Below are 16,601 nucleotides of genomic sequence, written 5' to 3' on the forward strand. Positions count from 1 at the left end.
ATTTTTGTTGGTGTTATTCTCTGTTTTCTTTCAATGAGGCTGAGTGATAGGCCTTCTCTTGAACGATATTTAGTGTTTAGCTCTATTATTGTATTTTCCATTTTTGTTGAATATGACTTTTCTTGGCTAGTTTCTCTTCCATTTTGGAATTTATCAAGAGCAGTTTTGGTTTTTAGTATCTAATATTGACAGTGGCTAGCATGGTTTTATTGAATACTTGCTAAAAGAAAAATCCTAAAAATATGTTCACATGAAAAACAAAAATTAATAAACCATAATTTATAGTTCTAAGGTATTTTCCCTACTGCATGGTTTTCTAGATACAACAAGTCAAATGACTTTATTTTTGGTTATGATTACACCACACCAACATGTCAATGATCAGACTGGTCAGAAACTCTGGTAGCCATATAGTTCTTTAATAAAATTGGAAAACAAATTAATACATTCAAGTTAATAGGTAAAATCTTTTAAAATATGATATCTGACAAAGAAAGTTACAATATTTCTTGGTGGAAATAAAAGTTCATAAAGTAGTTCAACTCTTACTTTACAGAAAAGGAAACTAAGGCTAATGGGTAGAAGAGATTTGTCCGCTATCAGAGGATCCATTTATAGCAGAGTGGGTATTAAAATTCACACTTCCAGAAGTCCATGCAGCAAGGCCTTTTATTTCCTCTTTTCTAGTTCTCCCCCCTTTTGCAGGTTTCATTGTAACATTTCTTTTTCTCATTGTCTTATCTTTTTTTCTTTTCATTTAGATAGCACATGACACTTTCTTGCTTTTATTGAGAACTTGCCCTCTCAGAGCTGTGAGGCCTGTGAGCTGGCAGTCGGAAAGCTGCACTTCTGTTCGTTCATTGATGGGAAGCACGACTCTGACAGAGCTGATTCACAGTGACGGGGCAGACGGGCTGAAAACTGGGAGGAGGACTTTGCAACAGCTCTGGGGCTAAATCGAGGCCACAGGCCATATGTCTGGCTCCTCTGTCATAAACAGACAACCAAGTGTACACATTCCCAGGTGTAATGTCACTGGGAACTTATTTGCAAACATATAAATGAATGACATTCAATTATGTTCAGAGGAAATGTTGTCAAAACCACCAAGGAAACAATTTACTGCTCTTTACACAGTATGTGATGCAGAGTGCATTAGCAAGCTTTCATTGCTTCATTGTTCAGTATGCTTCTAAGAGGGTTTTTGCAGCCTGTTGTACAATATAAGCATGATACATATACTTATAACATACATAGATACAATGACATTGAGGGAATTCCAGAACTGACCTGGATGAAAAATATTGTGTATACTATATTAAAATCAGCTCATTTTTTTGTAGGCACTGGCCAATTAAAAGAAGAAAAGCAAGGCTCCTACAACTAGTGATATTATCTGCTAACACCAATTGGTGGAAAATTGATGAAAGCTTAAAATTTTGGCTCCGTCAGATTATGTTCTTGCTAAATGGTGTCACATTTTCCCATGGTTAGAAAAGAAACTCTCTGATTTCTGTAAAATACAGGTAGAGGACAAGCAATAATATTTTAACTTTACAAGAGGCCTCATAATACCCTAGTAATGTTTTTAGAACAAATACCATAAAGCTAAAAGGGTTCAGTTCTAGGTTTCCTTATTGAAGCTATAACTAGTGCTAATAGAAAACACCCAGAAAATTGAATCGGGGATTTGAACAATAGTTTTATATAACAATAACAATAAATAATAATATTCCTTTACATTGGCATTATGTTGGGTTTCATGGTGTATAAATATGAACTATGTCCTTTCATTTGTGTATATTAAATACAGACCAGATGTGGTCAGAGGGCATTTTATCATTATCATCATTTTTATCATACTCATTTCACAGGTTACAAAGTTGAGATTCAGGGAAGTTAGATGACTTATCCAAGATCATATTCCAAGACTAGTATTATAATTAAAAGCAGATGTTGGGTGACTTTTCTGTATCCCAGAGTGGAGTGTTTTCTCATATGACACTGGCTCCCCTGTTAGGAGACAACAGGTCTATTTTGCAACTGCTGTGAGGGCCAGAAAGAGGAATGGATCTGGTGAGGTAGGGGCAGCTAAATCACAGAAGTCTAGAACTCAGAAAGAAGGGGAATGTCAGATGCCAGAAGAAAAACAAAAGCAATTCTCAGCAAAACAACAGTATGGGTAATGATTGAAAAATGAGCATTTATTAATTAAAAAAATATTAAGTACTAATGTGAACCAGCTAGTATTCTAGGTACTGTGATTCAGCTTTGAGGAAGGGAGACAAGATTCCCAATCATATGGAGCCTACATTATAGACGGAGTAAGATAGACTACAAAAAAGAAACAGATTTTGAAAATTAGTGTTAATGTCTATCTTAAAAAATATTGCAAAAAAATAGGAGATGGTAGAAGCAAGGATCATTCCTCCAAGTGGTCAGGGAAGGCCTCTCCTGGAACTGACTTTGAGTAGACATGTGCATGAATGGTAAGGAATATTCAACCATTCACATGTCCATAGAAAGCGTTTTTTAATTGACGAGGCCAGCTGTGCAGTCTGGGCCATTGGCCTATCGTTAAAAATAAGATTTTTCTAAGTGCAATTAGAAGCTGGTAACAGGTTCTGATTTGCTTTTAAAATGGTCATTCTGCTTTCCTCACCTTTAGTCCAGAGGATGGCTGAATGGAAACAGAAAGAGCAGCAAAGAGGCTGTCACCGTCACAAGAGAGAGACACTTGCATGGTGATGGCAGCAAGGAAGATGGTGCTGAATGATCAGTTTCAGGCTGTATTTTGAAGGTAAGCATGATAGATTTTTAGGTGGTTTGGATGCAGTAAAAATATTTTTTGGGGAGTGCAAAAGGGTAAAAACGAGAGCTCAAGTCTACCTTCTAAATTTTTGGCTTGTGTACTTGAACAGATGAATGAAGATGCCAATTGAATATATTATATGTGGTCAAGTACATGAGGTGGAGGGTTGTGAGGCTGCCCATGGGGACTAAAAGGAGAAAAGAGCTGGCTCCATTCGAGATTGTGTGGTTAATACCATTGGACTTCCTGAGAATGAGATGTGTTGGGGCATGGGCAGAACTGAGAGGAGGGAGGTCTGCAACTTAGCCACAGCTTCTAGAGCAACATCTCAGTCTCACTGGTACTTGTCATTATTGTATGTAAAATGAGGAGTCAGGCCAGACTGATCAAGATAAAATTATCTGAGATTCTGTATCCTTTTTTTTAGCAATCTAATGATTACTAATGACTTTCCAAGGTGGAAAAATGCATGTACACTTAAAATTTCCATGCAAAGGCCATGAAATAGTGTCCAAAATTCTTCTAGTTTGAGGTGTATGATCCTATGCAACATCAAAAGAAGCCCCAAATCATGGCAGTCTAACAAAACAATATGTGCTCATTGCAATGTGAGGGAGAGCTCTGCAGCAAAATTTGACCAAATGTGTGGGCTGGTGAAGGTCCTTATCTTTGTTGTTGCAACATCATGAACACCCAGCCTTCTTGCTCAGCTTAGTGGGAGAGAGAATCAAGAATCACATAGGAGTGTTTCACTGCCTTGACTGGAGATAAAACACACCTCTTCTAATCATATATTATTTAGCCAGATCTAATTATTTGACACCTGACTCCCTACCCCCTGGCAAAAGTATAGAAAATAGAGACAATCATATTTGGTCATCATTATATCTTCTTTCATATGTGCTTTCTTCTTAAATAGATGTTTTTCTAGCTCATGTAGAAACTTTTGGTTTAATTAGTATAGACATCTAATAATGGAATACTACAAAGCTGTCAAAATATTTGTAAAATTCTCAAAGACATACATATAAATGCAAAGTGCAAAATAATGTGAATAGCACACTTGCCATTCATGTAAGGAAGAGACAAAATGTGAATTTGTATTTGTATGTGTTTGCACTTGCATGGAAAATCTCTTAAGGATAAACTTAGGAAGCTAGTGGAAATAATCACCTAGCCATTGTGATAGGGGTTGTGGGTGGATAAAATAAGAAAGAGAATGAGAGCAAGACTTTTTACTATGTATCTTTCTGTATCCTTTTTATTGGGAACAATATAAATATACTGCCAACTCAAGATATTAAAAATTGACTTAAAAAGTGAGAAATAAAAAACATGTTGTCAGCTCATGCCCACTCCTCCTAGTTCTCAGTGGTAGAGGGTATCAAGATATCAGTGGCTAATTTCAGAACTCCCACTGTTGAAAACTGATGATACTTATGGAGGAGGATGTACACAGTGCATGAATGGCTTCATTACAGTGTAACATGCATCATGTCATGTGTTATTGCTTACTTAACAAACCTCACTCCATCATATGGATTAACCAAGATAAACGAGATAAATATTTCCTAAGATTTTCTGTCTTATAGATAAGGTTCTCCTTTGTCAGGATAAGAAATAAAACTAAGTAATAGGTTAGTAGATTTTCTGCTTATTTAGCACAATGCTAATATGCAAATGTATAGGCATTTTGAGGCCTTAGTTTGATGACTATAATGTTACAGAATTATTGACTTGGATAAATAAAAAGTTTCCCAAGGGAAAATAATTCTTCTTGATAATTTAATTTTGTATACTGTTGCAATATGATATGCATGAAATTTAATATTGTGGTAGTATTCCTATTATTAATGATTTATAGCTTTAGCTTTCCAAATAAAAGTGATATCAAAGCATAGTAAACAGTTTAAGATATGGATTCATTTTCTACCCCTGCTAGTTATGGAGTACTTTTTGCTTATTCTTTCAGGGTTTTCTTTCTCCATCTGTAAATTGAAAATAACATAATGAGGTTATTCTGAGAATTGAGATTAGGAATTCAAAAAATTTAGCATAACACCTGACATAAGAAAGCATGTGCTATAAGTGGTTGTTATTATTACACATTGATAAACTAATCACAATTTAGTTAAATTTATTTGGAGTTAGGGGCTACAAAAATATTCAGAAATGACTCTGATATTATTTCTCTTTCCCAAAGCTATGGAGAAACTTTTGGGGCAGATATCAAGTCCTTTTTACTTTTTATATCCTGTGAGGTTAGAAGGAGTTGCAAGGACATGATGAAGCAGCACAACAGGAAACAGTGCAGACTGGAAGGTGGAGAACAACCCTGACATCTGGAAAATGTGGATTGTTGTCCAGAATAATTGAGACATTATTTGGAAATATAATTACCACATTGTAAACAGTTGCTAAAGAAAGTCCTTCTTTGCATTTTATGGTCAATGAGAAGACAGATACCTGAGGCCACTAGGTCAAACTTGGATTCTGAAGAAAAAAAGAATCTGTCATTCAGAAACTAGTCCATATTTAGGGGAAGTAGGGTATAAAAATGTTTAGATAATTTGTCATTAGAGTTCAATTTGACCATATTATTAACTTTCAGTATCTTGTTCTCTGAAATCTTTCTTCAAAGTTGTGAGTTTTGTAAAATTTTCAACATAGTTCTTCTTTCTTTTGAGCCATGTCTCTCAAGGGAAAGTTAATTTGTATGTATCTGATTCGGATATACTTCACTCATCCAAAAGTTAGTTTGTAGGAATTCTTTGATGTTCAGAAAGCCTTATCATTTTATTATAATACATTCAAATTTTTTTTCCTTTGGAAAATGGAAATTGTGTCTTGCTTAAAGTAAATAAACTAAACCACCCAATTTGAGTGGGGATGGGGTTATGAAATAATTCTGTCTCTTCTTCCTTCTCTCTCTTCCTCTCCCTCTTACACACACACATTTCTCTGTGAGTATCTTGGCTTCCAGCAATAATTATTCAAATTCAGAAAGGAATAGGAAAGTTTAACCTTCTCCAAGTGGTTTCAACTCAATAAACATTTTTTGTTACCTTTGATGTACAAAGAAATATGCACATTTGTATGGGTGATAACAATAAAAATGATACAGAAAAATGAAAATATGGTATATATCTTCAAGAAGTTTATATTCTTGTGGCTGAAATAGATATAAAGAAATTATAATATTTGACTGAATAATATACTCTAGAAGATATAATGCAACAATTTGTGTGAATAGTACAAGAAGAATTGTGAATTAAATCAGAGGAACTGAGGAAGCTTTCCCTTAATAGGTGAAATTCAGGTCAGTCTTAGAATTTCAGGTGTTATTAAAATGTCGAGTGAAGATGTTGGGGAGGATGTTCCTTTCTCAACAAAGCCAGTTTGTTATACAAAGCCAGTTGGGTATTTAAGGTACAGACAAAAGTTGTAGCACTTTGAATGCACAGTTTAGAGTTTGGACTTTATTCTCCAGGGTTAACAGTTTGAATATCCCATAGGAGAATAGTAATACAAATGCAACTTGGGCCTTAGATAGATAAAGCTGATGCAAATGTGAAGGATGATTAAGAGATGAGAGGGTCAGAAAGTTTAGAGACCATGTCTGTGACTACTTCAGTAATTCAGTCAGGCAAGAGTCAATGAAGATATAAACTATGGTAGGAATAAAGACAAGCTAAAAGACAAATGGACTACAATTCCTGGATTTTTAGTTAAGGTGTACATTAGTTAGAATATAGACTAAGCTGGCTATAACAAAGAGACCTAACAACGGAGAAGTTCAATGAAAGGAAAATTTTATTATTTTCTATGTACAGAGGCAAGAGCATGGCTGAGGGTGGTGAAGTGTCTCTACAAGATCATGCATTGTTGTCGCAATATTGAAAGCTGGCTTTCAACCAACTTTCATTCCAGTCTTTGGAAAAGGAATGAGGAAGTTGAAAGCAAGGGGCTTCCTTAGAGAAGTGACCCTGAAGTTGTATATATTGCATCTATTCACATTCCATTAATCATATAACTCCAAGAAAAGTTTCTATTTGAAACTAAAATTTAGCAGCTCTGAGAGATTGTTTCCTACAAGTTGTATTTATACCACTAGTAGTGTATGAAGTTACTTTTGGTGATAGAAAGGAGTGGGGTGTAGATCCTATGATAACAAGGTGAAGGAGGGCAAAAGGGACAGGGAGAAAAGAAAATAAAGGTCCAGGTAAAGCAGTTTCTTTTTCTTGGTCAGTGAATTGGCCCAGGCATAAAGGCTCTGAAGCTGAACAATTATTCTGCCACAAGTTTCTAGCACTGGACTGTACCAGCACATACAGAAATCCACGTGGATCCTATAAATACACCAGACTCCTTCCTCACCTACGAACACCAATTTAAAAAATTGTGTACGTATTGGTTTCACCTGCATAATATTGTAAGTTCCATGAAGGCAGGGATGCCAACTTTTATGTTCAATACTAACTCTCCCAGTTTCAGGAAAGTGCCTGATATATTTTAGGAGCTAGATGTACACACATATTTTTAATTTATGTCTTGAAAAATGTTAAACCTAAAGTTGAAAGAATAGATATACATGTTAATTTATTAATTGTTAACATTTATGATGTTTGCTTATTTTTCTCTTTTTGTTTTCTGTCTGAATCCACCGAAGGAAAGTTGCAGATGTCATGACACTATTCCTGAATAATTCAGGAAGAAAAGGGAGGAGGAAGGGAGGAAAGAAGACATACCTGCCAGATATCTTTTCAATTCCTTTACTTTTAAATTTGTTAAGTCTTTGTGGTTTATCTTCACTCCTAGGATAACTCATCCACAATCATATAGTAACAAATTTCTTATAGATTTTTTCACAAGAGAAACAGAAGTTATTTACATGGATGTTATTTAAGAATACGCTACACAAATAGATTCAATTTGAGGACCATTTAAAAGGTTATTGTAAACCAAATGAATCTTAAAGTTAAAATGTATAAGTGTTTAAATAAATACAATTCTTCCCCTTCCCCCAAATAGCTGTTACTAAACAAGAAGAGTAAAATCAGTGAGGAGAAAACTTGGATAAAGTAAAGTTATGAAAATGCAGCCTTTCTTCACCTCCAGCTTTAGAAACAATCTTTACTGGGTACTTTTGCTCTACTTTGAGAAAAGTGACTTAAAAAAATGAGGTACTTATAAGTAAGAAAAAATCATCTTTGGAAGGTTCAGCAAATCCTAGAGAATTTCTCTCTGCTAGAGGAATAAATTACAAGAATTTTGATGATGTTTACAGATAATTGTAGAAATGGTACAATATCAATAAGCTCAAGACAAAACTATATATATATATATAATTAGATCAATAGAAGTTGGAAATGGGATAAAACAAATCAAGCCAGGATACTGTAAGAGCACAAAATTGATATTAAGAAATTAATTTATATATAATCAGCTCTTTAAAAAATATAAATAACACTGTCATTCACAAAGGACCTACTAACTTCTCAGGGACCCGGATTTAGTAAATGGCAGTGTAGAGATAAAACTTTAAATTCACCCGACTACAAAAACAAATACATTTTTCCCTGCCTTAATGCAGGGGTCCCCAACCAGGCACGAGCAAAGCTCACCTGAGCTCCTATTCCTGCACCACTCCCTCACAAAACCTATCCCTGATGACAAAAAGTTAGGACAGTTGTGTATAGCCTCTGTAATCTGTAAGTTATACAGATTTAGAATAATGGCAGATTTCTGCCATTAAGACCTGCTCCCTTTAAAACTGCCTCAAAACACGCAGTCCTCCCTCCCTTTTCAAACCAGACCAGTTTCAGAATATGCCACTCAGAGGTACCATCTGTCAGAAAAGCAAAAGGCTGCAGCTTAGCATTCCCAGTCACAGTTCAGCTCCAAACATCTCTCATGAATCCAGGTGGCTGGACAGGTCACCCACCACACTGCCAGCTCTGGCAACTTACTGAACTTCTGACTTTCAGACCTCTTCTCTCGCCCCAGACCTGTGGCTCCCTTTTCTTTTTCAGTCTGCCTTCATTTAAATGTGAGGCCTGGAACTTCCTGGGTGACCTCATATCTGGCCCTTCCTATGGTGTGTTAGTGTCCATCATTTTTACCAGCTCTCCAGTGTTTTTTACCCTCTTTTGGCTGCCATCTTTAGTCAGGACAAGAGTTCCTAGCAGCACACGAGTATCCAGGATGAGCATCTGCCCCCTGCCTCTCATGCAGGTGTTGTACAATGCCCCCTACCCCCAGTTTTGTCAGAGTCACTGAATTCTTTTAGAGTCATATGTAAAATTCTCCCTTGGGGCAGCCCTCTTCCCTTCAGGAAGGCACAGCTAATGAGTTGCCATTGTTATGCAATGTATCTTAAACACGGTACCATCCTTCTTCCCTTCCACCCATCAAAGATTGTCAGGGAGGTTCCCCTATTTTCAGAGGACCCATTCTCTGTACCCTATTATACCATTCAGGGTTGTTACAAAGTTCTTAGCTGTTATCTAGAATGACCTTAGTATTGTTGCAGTCTCTTTAAAAATCTAATAAAATACATGGTCCCTGTTCTCATAAAATAAAATAAAACAAAGCAAAAGTAAAAATATCCTGGAAACAAACAGTTGTGGCAGGTATAAACAGTTGTGGCAGGTATAAATTCACTATAGATTAAGAAACTCTTGTCTGAGACTATGGGATTAAATCAATGTACCAGCTTTGGAGCATACTAAGAACTGAAAGACTAATAGATGATAGACTGTTACAGATGAATGCACAATGAGTCAGAAGGGAAAGGAGGCCAATGGCAAGGATGTAGAAGAACCTGGGCCAGAAACATGATATTCCTTCAGGAGCATGACTTGACTGATCTATATCATTCCTTTGACTCCCCATCTTTTTTCTGGAAACTATACGTGGGCTATTTCATTTATCTGAATATATAAAATGAACACTCAAAGAAAAGTAATAAAAATAAATAACAAAATATAGAAATAAATGAAGAAATCTTTAAAATACTGTATTTTGTTGTGCATAATGCACACTTTTTGCCCAAATTTTTAAGGGAAAAATAATGATGCACATCATACATGGATATAATGGTTACATGCCATGGGTATAATAGTCCATGTAAAATGCACACAAAAATGTGGGTATACATTATACATGGGAGCGCATTATACATGGCAAAATACAGTACTTTAGTTCTCTCCAAAATGAACAAAAAAAATGTCTATAGAGATTTCTAAACTATAAACAGAAGGATATTTTATTATAGTTAATAAAATTATAACTAGAATTAAATAAAGACATGTAGGTATATACATTTTTGTGAAAATGAGCATATCTCTTCACACGCAATATTATGTGTGAGTGTATAATATATTATTTTTCTATCTTTCTAGCACTTAATATAATTTCTTTGACAATCTTATTGCTAGCAGATTCAAGTACAGTTTCTCAAGGGAAATGGTGAAAAATAAAACTTTTTTTGTAGAATGATAAAATAGGACAGATGTTCTGTGAGCAGATAGATGTGTACTATTCCCAAATAAACTCTGAGGTAGCAAAGTGTGGAGATGAAAAACAAAACAAAAGAAGTTCCCTTAAAAGGTCACGGAAGTATGGAAACATGCCTGACTCAGAGAATATATTTTTATATAATTACTATAAATCTGCCTAAATTATTACCTCCTAATTAAACTGGAGCTATACAGTAAAAGGCTAGTCATTTTAAAAATTTGCCATAGTGGCTCAGTAACATGAATAAAGTTGTAACCCAATGTGAGATAAAGAACAGGCTGCCTAGCAACCATTTTAACTAGTTCCCCTGAGGTTTTCAAGAAAAAAAAATGGATATTTGGAGGAGGAGTATTTGTTTTTGTTTTTATTCTTATTTCAAAGTTTCAGGATCATTCTTAACTAGTCCCTCTAGTCATTTTTCTTCTTATCATTGTGTGAAAGAAATCATTTGTTAAAAAGGAAGGAAAGAAGGAAGGAAGGGAGAGAGGAAGGGAGGAAGGAAGGAAGGGAAGAAGGAATGAGGAAGATTCAACATAGGCTATTTTAATCATTTGCTCAAGAATTAAAATAAAATAATGCAAATTAAAGTCAGGTGCTTATGTGTACCTCATACAGGCATATATACCTTCCTGTGAAATAATCACAAATCAAATTCAAAGTAGTGACATTTGCTTGACAAACTACAAGCTCATTGAAATGTGTAACAGGAAAGAATATATGTTGTTGGCATTTCTTGAGCCAGGACTCAAGGGCAACTTTGAAACTCTGTCTACTTCATGAAGCCATTCATCACCAGGCAGATGTTCTCATAAAGAAAATGTGGCCGGTTAGGTCATTCTCCCCATTTCAGACTTTTTGGGTAAGTAAAAGTACACTCAATGAAACATTTATCACATATTTTTTAATGATGTACTATCATGTAGGTCTCTGACATGGGAGAAAAGAATAAGTGTTTAATAATGATTGCAGAACAGTAGCTTTAAGTATTTCCTTTGAGAGAGAAAAAAATGTAGTGTTCACTATATATCTATCTGTCATACAGTCTTCATGAGTTCGGAGAAAAGAACAAAGGATGGATTTCAGGTTAAATTCCAGGGGTAATGATGTGTTAATGAGGATAAAGGAAGCAAAAATGACGATATAAAAAGATTAAATACTCAAGGAAAGCAGAAGAGATGGTGAATCTGGGGTATGCTGGGTAAGTTATGTATTACATTATGCAATTGTTTTTACAGCTTTTAACTCCATTTTAAGACTATCACCAATTGGGTTTAGTAAACATGATTTAGGAAATCTGCAATAAAAAGGTGTTTCAAAACAAGATTTTTATGACCATTGTGAGTGGTATAGAAACAATGTTCCTTCTAGAACTTATTCTGAGCCCTGAGTTCATTTGCAGGCCCATCATCGACACAATATGAAACAGAATTTATTTGCTGGCTAGCACTTCCCTGAAGTGTGAAAGAGAAAGTGGTTGCATTGCTTTAAATTATCTAAGAATTTGCCACTTCACAATGCAAGGCTGAATTTCCTATGTTTTACTCTGACCTCAGTGATGAATTTAAATACCAAGACTATGGTTTAACTATGCGGAAGCATAAGACATTGCAAGTGAGGAGAAAATGACACCCCACATATTCCATTTTGACATAGAGATTATTGTGAATTAAAATTACTTAAGGAGCAATTAGTGTAAGAAAGACACTCTGACCCTTCTTTGTTCCCCCAGAAAGCAGGAAACAAATCTACCATACACAGAGGATAAAAGGCATCCTTACAGCCAGTGATTGAAAAATCAGGGGCCAAAAATGTTATATAAACAAATGTGCTACCCTAAGTCCAAAACCTTCTGTTTTGTCAATTTTTTTCACAGATTTATTGTTCCTTTCTCTAAAGGATGTAAAAGCTGCCTGTTTTTGGTCACTTTAGGGAATCTCATATTTTTATGGGCTTCCATACATATGAAATTAAATTTTTTTCTTGTAATCTGACTTATGTCAATTTAATTATTATATCAGCCATAGATCCTAGAAGGGAGAAAGAGAAAGGTTTTGCATTCCTGTGACATAGATGAAACTCCACATGTTTAGATTATAATGAAAACTTATTTTGACATATTATTCTATTTATTTCAGCATCTTATGATCTACTAGGATATTATCAAAACTAAATGCTTTGTGAGGTAGGGAGGCCTTTTTCATTTTTATATTTTTTATAATCTACTTCTTCATGTTTTCTAAAAGTAAATAATGCATGAGGCAAACGTGCAGTATCTTGACTAGCATTTTTTCTTTGAATATTAAATATTGCTTTTGAAAATGTTTGATCTATGAATAGTTGTGCACAGTAATTTTCCTGTTGGAAATAAAGCCTGATATTTATCCATTTCCCTTTGATATCCTAGCATACTAATGCTATGCAGAGTGGTTGACCATTCAATTCCTCCCCAAAGTTATGAAACTTACAATTTCATGAAAAATTACAGATACAAATATTCTTTGAAGGACTGATATGCATGTTTAGTACCGGATTTTTTTTTGTTTCTTTTAGTTTATTTATTGATGTAGTTTTCACAACTATAGATATGGTAGATTTTATTTTTTTTTTACAAATGCCATGATAACCCTAAATTAAGTCCACTAGTGTATAAATGACATAATTCCATGAATCGTACCAGAGATCGCTTTATTTAAACTGTACACCTTCCAAAGGACAGCTTAAGTTGCTCCCACCTAAGGTGAGAGATTTATTTCAAAGACCCTATTGCTTTATGCATCCAGGTTTCTTGTAAAGATTGAGAAAAACACATAATCTAAACAGCTGAGGATATTATGAGGAGGAAAAAGTTACAACTGTTTACAAGTAAGCTAAATTAGGTGCCATAACAGATGCTCTTGAAGCCAGAAAAGAGTTGTATTTTAAAAATGCTCCAGATCATTCACAAAACTAAATACAACCTTCTCTTTTCTTTCTTCTTTAGGGTTAAGGTCTTCTGGAATGGTCTCACTTCTGTGACATCTTTCCATTATTTCACAGCAATTTCATAGATGGCACAGAAAGAGTATTAAGAGGGTAGTAGTGAAATACATGCAGTGTAGAACCAAACTACAAAACTCACCAGCCATTTGACCTGGAAAAAGTTGTTCAATATTTCTGTGTTGTAGTTTCCTCATCTTTAAGAGGAGATTATAATAATGCCTGACTCTAGAACTTCTGAGTAGTAAGTAACTAAATATATATATCAAGAACCAACAGTGCCTTTAATGAAACATTATATATATGATATACAATTATTGTAAACAACATATGTTGATAAAGTACTTTGTCAGTTTTATAATTTATTGCTTTTGGTTTCACCAAATAGATGTTTTAGAGCAGTTATAGGTTCATAGTAGAATTGAGAAGACAGTACGGAGATTTACCATAACCCTGAAATGCACAGAGGCACAGCCACACCCATTATCAACACCCCTCACCAGAGTGATGGTCCATTGGTTTGAGTGGATGAACCACACTGACACATCATCAGCACTCAAAATGTACAGTTACCATTAGGGTTCACTCTTGGTGTTGTACATTCTATGGTTTGTACTGATGTATAATGAAACATATCTGCCATTGTGGTATTGAAGGGTGCTGCTTTGCAATAAGTATTATCTTAATTTAAAGACACTTGAAAACCAGGAAATGTTAAGACAAAGAATTCTAGTCTCCCCCTTCTTCCTGAAAACAAGAGATACAAATTTCCATGTGAAAGATAGCTTCCCTTCATTTACTAGGAGAAAAGAAACATTCATCAATAGGAGTCAAAGTCAAGAGAATTCTGTACAAGCATGGCTTGTTAAAAGAAATCTTATCTTCCTGTTGTCTCCTGGTATAGTTCAGTGACTATTCCTCAATTGCTTTTCTTTGTTGAATGCAATATAAAAGCATGAGGGTTGTGCCATTTCTTTGGATGTTCCTTCCCTGTGGGGACTCCCATGCCACATGAAGCTTATATGAATTTGTATGATTTTCTTCTGTTAATCTGTTTCATGTCAATTTAATTTCCAGACCTAAACTCTAACAGTGTGGAAATAAAATTGTGTCTTTCCTACAGTATCATACAGAGTAGTTTCACTGCCCTAAAAATTCTCTATGCTCTGCCAATTCATCCCCTTCTTTCCTCAACTCTTGGCAACCACTGATATTTTTGCTGTCTCCATAGTTTTGCCTTTTAAAGAATGTCATATAGTTGTTGTATATTCTTTTGAAAGAAAATAATATATTCTGTTCTCTAACGTTCCCCCAAATAGTAAATATCATTAAAATACTTTTCTAACTAAGACAGTTGATTTGGATGCAATTAGCAGAGAGATTTGAAAAAAAATAAAAATATTACAAAATTGGTAAACTGTTAGGCTTATGTTTGTGTAAGACAAGCTTGCTAAATTACTGCAAAGAATATCTTTTTTTTCAATGTCTACAAAGCCCAGAGGAAGCAAAGTCAAAAAATTAATTATGTTTTAAGCCTCAGTGGGGTTTGCTGGCTGTCTCCATTGCATACATATAATTTTAACATTCTAAATACTCTGCAAAGTGGATATTGCTATTGTCCTCCTTTTACAGATGATGAAATAGACAGTCACAGGATATAAGTAGTTTGCAGAGAATCACATAGCAACTAAAGGCCACAACAGTAAATCCAACCCAAAAATGCTTATTTCTAATTTGATATTATATTATTTTAATTATGCAATTTATCCTCATTTCTTATGTCCACTTGATCACTAATTCCTATATATTCTAAGTTTTAAATAAGGTATTTCTCTGACACAGAGGAAACACATAAAAAATCTGTTCATCTTAATTTTTCCTCTAAAAACTGCCTCATTCTTCTATTACCCTTTACAAAGAAACACCTCCAAAGAGTTGCTCTTTCTACTTCCTCATATTTCATTCTTTCTTTTATTTGGGAAGATCAGATATTTTTAATAACAGGTTTATCACAATATAACTGACATATTGGACACTGCACACAAAGTGTGCAACTTGACAAGCTTTGCCCAATGCATGCCCCTATCAAACCAGCACTACCGGTATGATGAACAAATCTCACCCACCAAAGCATTTTTAAAGCTGCTTGTTATTCTTCCCTCCACTCACTATGGGCTGTGTAGGTCTACTTCTGTGCATTTCCAGTAATTTTTTTAGAGAATGAAAGATATGTGGGCATTTTGTTTTGTTAGGTCCTGGATATTTTTGTATTTCAGTAAGTATTTTTGAGCTTCCTTTTGGAATGTACTTAAGTTACACGGATCCTGCTTTAAAGCTTTGTGATATAATAACAGAGCAGTAGTGAATTTAGGGCTAATTTTACTCCACTGGTCAGGCAAACATCTTCTGAGCAGTCTATTTGATGCCCCAAGAATTATGTATTTTTCCATTCTGCCTGGTGGAAATAGCACTGTTCCTGTCCCTCTATGAGCCTAAAGACTTTTCCTTCTTATCTTTTTAGGTTGTTCTTTCTTCAGACTTGGGTAGGGTCCCCACATCCACTGAGCAGTATGCAGTTGAATGTACATGGGGGACTGTCAAAGGTAAATTTTCAATCTTCCTCTCACTTGTTCTCTCAGCATAATTTCACTTTGTTCTCTCTTGCTTGAAACATTTTCTTAGTGAGCTTCCAGAACACCACACTTTCTTAGTTATTTCTTCTCCCTTACTGACTGTTATTTTCCTTGGCCTGACAACAGAAAGGACCACAAACTGGATGACTTAGAAGAACAGAAATTTGTTGTCTCACATTTCTGGAAACAAGAAGTCCCAAGTCCAAGTATTAACACTGTTGTGCTTCTCTCTGAAACCAGAGGGGAGACTACTTCCTCACTTTTGGTGTTTTGCCAGCGATCCTTGGCAATAGCCCTTTAATCTCTGCCCCCATTATCATGTGGCATTCTCCCCTCACGCGTCTACATCTTCATATGGCATTCTCTTCTCTATGTGTCTATCTTCACTTCCTGTAAGGACAGCAGTCCTACTTAATGGCCACTGTAGCAACCTCATCTAAAATTGATTACATCTTCAAAGACCCTATTTCCAAGTAAGATTATATTCACAAGTAGGGGGGCCTTGAGCTTCAACCTACATTTTGGGAGGACACGATTCAACTTACAACACTGACCATTTTGAAGTATCTTTTTCCCAAATCCTCAAAGTTGGAGTGTTCTCATTGTGTTCAGATCTCTTCTTTTGCATACTTATTTACTAATAATCTCATTTAGTTCCA

This window comes from Phyllostomus hastatus, unplaced genomic scaffold (assembly GCF_019186645.2).
Source record: "Phyllostomus hastatus isolate PE091 unplaced genomic scaffold, TTU_PhHast_1.1 phas_contig_209, whole genome shotgun sequence".
NCBI classification, from domain to species: domain Eukaryota; kingdom Metazoa; phylum Chordata; class Mammalia; order Chiroptera; family Phyllostomidae; genus Phyllostomus; species Phyllostomus hastatus.